This window comes from Oncorhynchus mykiss, chromosome 31 (genome assembly GCF_013265735.2).
Source record: "Oncorhynchus mykiss isolate Arlee chromosome 31, USDA_OmykA_1.1, whole genome shotgun sequence".
Lineage (NCBI taxonomy): Eukaryota > Metazoa > Chordata > Actinopteri > Salmoniformes > Salmonidae > Oncorhynchus > Oncorhynchus mykiss.
The window spans coordinates 32642817-32648816 of NC_050571.1; the positions used below are offsets into that span (position 1 = coordinate 32642817).

General features: G+C 44.2%; 1 protein-coding gene across 1 annotated transcript in view; it reads right to left on the reverse strand.

Moving 5' to 3' along the window:
- Positions 1-5453: 5453 nt before the first annotated feature.
- LOC110505020 (neuronal acetylcholine receptor subunit alpha-3) overlaps positions 5454-6000 on the reverse strand; it is a 23600-nt gene continuing 23053 nt past the window's right edge. The window contains exon 7 of the mRNA XM_021583957.2: positions 5454-6000. This exon is cut by the window's right edge and continues 2135 nt beyond it. The gene's annotated coding sequence lies outside the window, so the exon portion shown is untranslated.

Consider the following 6000-nt stretch of genomic DNA (forward strand, 5'->3'; position numbering starts at 1 on the left):
ACGGTCGACTACTCTCTACAGTCTTCAGCCCAACTCCCCAATACATCATTGAACTATTACCGCCCTTGCATCTCGTAATCCAATCACTTCAATGCAAGAACGGAAACCCCATTACCATTTGTTAATTCAAATAACTCAACCCCTGCATACAAATCCCATTGGCTATTTGCAACCATTTTAAATCTAAACTCATTAACACATAATTCATTTCTCAATACACCACAGAGGGGAGAAGAAGATGGAGGGGAGAAGGAGCTGGAGCTGGAGGGGAGAAGGAGCTGGAGGGGAGAAGGAGATGGAGGGGAGAAGAAGCTGGAGGGGAGAAGGAGATGGAGGGGAGATGGAGGAGGGGAGAAGGAGATGGAGGGGAGAAGGAGATGGAGGGATGGAGGAGGGGAGAAGGAGATGGATGGGAGATGGAGGAGGGGAGAAGGAGATGGAGGGGAGAAGAAGATGGAGAAGGAGCTAGAAGGGAGAAGGAGAAGGATAGATGAGAGCAGCCTGGTTGTGGAGCTTTGCAATGCATTTTCCACAGTAGTTAGGAAATTAGTACTGATCTGGAGAGATAGAAGAGGAAAGAGTGAGCAAAGTAGGAGGAGGAGAAATGGAAAGAGGAATAGGAAATTGAGACCTAAGGAGGAGAAGGGCACAGGAAGCTTCCTGTCTAAAAGAATGATGAGACTCTGCGGGGTTCTAAAAGTTTGATGACAAAATGACAGACAGAGCGTGAGAGACTATCCTACTACCTTACACACATGCACACAAACAAACACTCAGACAATGCAAACACACACACACACTTTGCGTTGAGTCTGCAATGCTACGCAGGAGCTGGATGAGTGGCGTCACACTGTGACCATGAAGGAAATCATTTAAAATATTCATCCTGCGCCAGTCTTAATAATGCATTACCCCACCACTTACGGACTGAGCAACTCCTACAAGCTAGCCACGCTATGAAAATACATCAGGGATTCTCATTACAGAAGATCTCTGCTCCTCTCAAAGCTGCACGGACGTGTCGATGTCTTAGCTTTGGGGGCTGACTATATGCTTTGAGCTTGGCCACATAATCTGGTCCAATTAGCTATTAGATGGCTAGTCTGGTGTGGATCATGATCATGTAAGGTCAAAGAGATGATGGGGAGGAGAGGAAAAGAGGGATGAAGATGAAAGGAGGGAGGTGGTGACAGGGTTATGAGAAGTAGATAGAGAAGTAGCTCTACTAAAACATCCTCCTCCCTCCTCCTCTCTCTGCCACTCCCTTTCTCTCTCTCTCTCTCTCGCTCTCCCTCTCTGTCTCCCTCTCTCTCTCCCTCTCTCTTTCCCTCTCTCTTTCTCTTTCCCTCTCACCCCCCCCCCCCCCCCCCCTCTCTCTCTCTCTCTCCCTCTCCCCCCCTTTCTCTCTCTCTCTCTCTCTCTCTCTCTCTCCCTCTCTCTCTCTCTCTCCCCCTCTCTCTCTCTCCCTCTCTCTTTCCCTCTCTCTCCCTCTCTCTTTCCCTCTCTCTCTCTCTTTCTCTCTCTCCCCCCCCCCCCCCTCTCTCTCTCTCCCTTTCTCTCATTCTCATCCTTCTCTTTCATCCGTCTCTCTCTGGCAGATCTTTAGGCCACATTATGGACAGCCCATGGCACTCTGCCAAGATAGTGTTTGGTATGGGTGGATGAGGGCAGGCAGACAGGCAGACAGGCAGCATCTCCATATTAATGACATCATGACTTCACCATTACATAATCAAATAGATTAGACATGTATGCAGAGCTCCGGGGTCTGACAGGGATGAAATAACTCACACAGAAGGGTTGTCATGAACCAACCACAGTGTGGTCAGACCCAAAACCAGACTCAGGCTCTAGTCTAGCTTAGAGATGTGCTGTAGTGGAAGATGATTGTGTTAGAGACTCAGCATTCACTCTAGAGTGTCAGTCACAGAGAGGCCGATGCTGCTGACAGCATCCTTCAACTTCACCTTTGACCTCGGAGAGATGGAGAGCGAGGGATACATATCAAAGAAGAAGAAAATGGGTTTAGAGAAAATGCTTCGCCATGCTTTTTGCGTGTGAGTGCACGTGTGTATGTGCACGTGTGTGTGTGTGTGTGTGTGTACGCGTGTGTTTGCGTGACATTGAAGCACTATCAGGGGTCATATTGATGTAAATCCAGTGTCTGCTTGGCCCAGAGTCTCTCAGACAGGGACACAGAGATGACTCATTAAAGCCAGTATGACATTATTAACAAGCACCCTGGTAATTCCTATATAACTCCCCATGTCATCTAGCCTTCACTGTCTCCTCTCTCTCTATCCCTCTATCTGTCACACCCTGATCTGTTTCACCTGTCTTATGCTTGTCTCCACCCCCCTCCAGGTGTCACCCATTTCTCCATCATCCCCTGTGCATTTATACCTGTGTTTTCTGTTTGTCTGTTGCCAGTTCGTCTTGTCTCGTTAAGCCTACCAGCGTGCTTTTCCGTACGCCTGTTTTCTAGTTCTTACGGTTTTGACCATTCTGCCTGCCCTGACCCTGACTGCCACTCTGTACCTTTGTGACTTTGCCCTGGATTACTGACCTCTGCCTGCCCCTTGACCTGTCGTTTGCCTGCCCCTTGTTTTGTCAATAAACATCTGTGATTTGACCTGTCTGCATCTGGGTCTTATTTTTTATTTTTTTTACCTTTAAGTAACTAGGCATGTCAGTTAAGAACAAATTCGTATTTTCAATAATGGCCTAGGAACAGTGGGTTAACTGCCTCGTTCAGGGGCAGAATGACAGATTTTTACCTTGTCAACTCGGGGATTCGATCTTGCAACCTTTCGGTTACCAGTCCAACACTCTAACCACTAGGCTACCTGCCACCAAAATCCTGTTATCCTGAACCGTGATACTATCCCCTACATTCCACTGGATCCACTTCTATAAAAGGGGTGTCCAAACCCTGGACCATGAATAGGTTTACAACGGCCCACAAAATTAGGGCTATGAGCTCAGGAATACTCTCTCCCATCCAACGTCGTCTTCCCTGCCTCCTCTGAGCCTCTCCCTTTATTTTCTGCCCTCCACTAAACTACCCTACATTAAACTATCCCTGACTAAACAACGCTCCACTAAACTACCCTCCACTAAACTACCCTCCACTAAACTACCCCCCATTAAACTACCCTCCATTAAACTACCCTCCACTAAACTACCCTCCACTAAACTACCCTCCATTAAACTACCCCCCACTAAACTACGCTCCACTAAACTACGCTCCACTAAACTACCCTCCACTAAACTACCCTCCACTAAACTACGCTCCACTAAACTACCCTCCACTAAACTACCCCCCACTAAACTACCCTCCATTAAACTACCCTACATTAAACTATCCCTGACTAAACAACGCTCCACTAAACTACCCTCCACTAAACTACCCTCCATTAAACTACCCCCCACTAAACTACGCTCCACTAAACTACGCTCCACTAAACTACCCCCCACTAAACTACCCTCCACTAAACTACCCTCAACTAAACTACCCTCCATTAAACTACCCCCCACTAAACTACGCTCCACTAAACTACGCTCCACTAAACTACCCTCCACTAAACTACCCCCCACTAAACTACGCTCCACTAAACTACCCTCCATTAAACTACCCTCCACTAAACTACCCTCCACTAAACAACCCTCCACTAAACTACCCTCCACTAAACTACCCTCCACTAAACTACCCTCCATTAAACTACCCTCCACTAAACTACCCTCCACTAAACTACCCTCCATTAAACTACCCTCCACTAAACTACCCTCCACTCAACTACCCTCCACTAAACTACGATCCACTAAACTACCCTCCACTAAACTACCCTGCACTAAACAACCCTCCACTAAACTACCCTCCACTAAACTACCCCCCACTAAACTACCCTCCACTAAACTACCCTCCATTAAACTACCCTCCACTAAACTACCCTCCACTAAACTACCCTCCATTAAACTACCCTCCACTAAACTACCCTCCACTCAACTACCCTCCACTAAACTACGATCCACTAAACTACCCTCCACTAAACTACCCTGCACTAAACAACCCTCCACTAAACTACCCTCCATCCATAAGTTCACTTTTCCTCTCTCCCCCAATCCTCCCCAAAGGAGGAAATATAATATAATAATTATAGCATGATTAACCCCTTTCATCACATCATTAACCCAGTTGGTCCCCAGAGCGGATCATGCCTATGGGCAACAACACACACACATGAAAGGCCCACTTGATTTGTAAAAAGCAGAGGCTGATTTCCCACTTCTCCCCAGTCATATATATTGTACCAGCCATGTTAATAAATACACTTACCGTGCCTTGAGCGAGTTTTCACATCCCTTTATTTCTACAACATTTTATTGTGTTACAGACTGAATTTAAAATTGATTAAATTTATATTTTTGGGTCACTGACCTACACACAATACCCTAGAACGTCAAAGTAGAAGAATGTTTTTCGACATTTTTACAAATGAATTAAATATGAAGAGCTGAAATGTTTTGAGTGAATAGGCAAGCCTAAATAAGTTCAGGAGTTAAAATGTGCTTAACAAGGCACATAATAAGTTTCATGGACTCACTCTGTGTGCAATAGTTTTTAAACATGATATTTGAATGACTACCTCATCTCTGTACCCCACACATTCAATTATCTGTAAGGTCCCTCAGTCGAGCAGTGAATTATAAACACAGATTCAACCACAAAGACCAGGGAAGTTTTCAATGGCTCATGAAGAAGGGCACCTATTGGTAGATGGGTAAAAAATGCCAAAAGCATACATTGATTATCCCTTTGATCATGGTGAAGTTATTAATTACACTTTGGATGGTGTATCAATGCACCCAGTCACTACAAAGTTACAGGCGTCAGTTGCCGGAGAGGAAGGAAAACGCTCAGGGATTTCACCATGAAACGAATGGTGATTTAAAACAGTTCCAGAGTTTAATGGCTGTGAAAGGAGAAAACTGAGGATGGATCAACAACATTGTAGTTACTCCACAAAACTAACCTAATTGACAGAGTTAAAAAAGAAGGAAGCCTGTACAGAATAAAAATATTCCAAAACATACATCCTGTTTGCAACAAGGCACTAAAGTAATACTGCAAAAAATGTGCCAAAGGAATTCACTTTTTGTCCTGAATAAAGTGTTATGTTTGGGGCAAATCCAATACAACACATTACTGAGTACCACTCTCCACATTTTCAAGCATAGTGGCGGATGCATCGTGTTATGGGTATGCTTGTAATCATTAAGGACTGGGGAGTTTTTCAGTATAAAAAAGAAATGGAATGGAGCTAAGCACAGGCAAACCTGGTTCAGTCTGCTTTCCACCAGACACTGGGAGAATAATTCACCTTTAATTAGGACAATAACCTAAAACACAAGGTCAAATATACACTGGGGTTGCTTACCATGAAGACAGGGAATGTTCCTGAGTGGCCTAGTTAGAGTTCTGATTTAAATCTACTTGGAAATCTATGGCAAGACCTGGAAATGGTTGTCTAGCAATGATCAACAACCAATTTTACAGAGCTTGAAGAATTTTGAAAATAATAATGGGCAAATGTTACACAATCCAGGTGTGGAAAGCTCTTACAGACTTACCCAGTTAGACGCACAGCTGTAATCGCTTCCGAAGGTACTTCTACTTCTCATGATTGTCTCAGGGGTGTGAATACTTATGTAAATGAGATGTTTCTGTATTTCATTTTCAATAAACGTGCAAACATTTCTAAAAACATGTTTTCACTTTGTCATTATGGTGTATTATGTGTGGATGGGTGAGATAAATAAATGTCATCCATTTTAAATTTAGGCTGTAACACGACAAATATAAAATCTAAAACAAAATGTGGAATAAGTCAAGGGGTATAAATACTTTCTGAAGGCAATGTCCCTTGTCAATGAAAGCAACCAGACAGGCTTGGCTTTTTAAAATCATTTTACTCAGAGGAATTTAACCCTTTACACTCG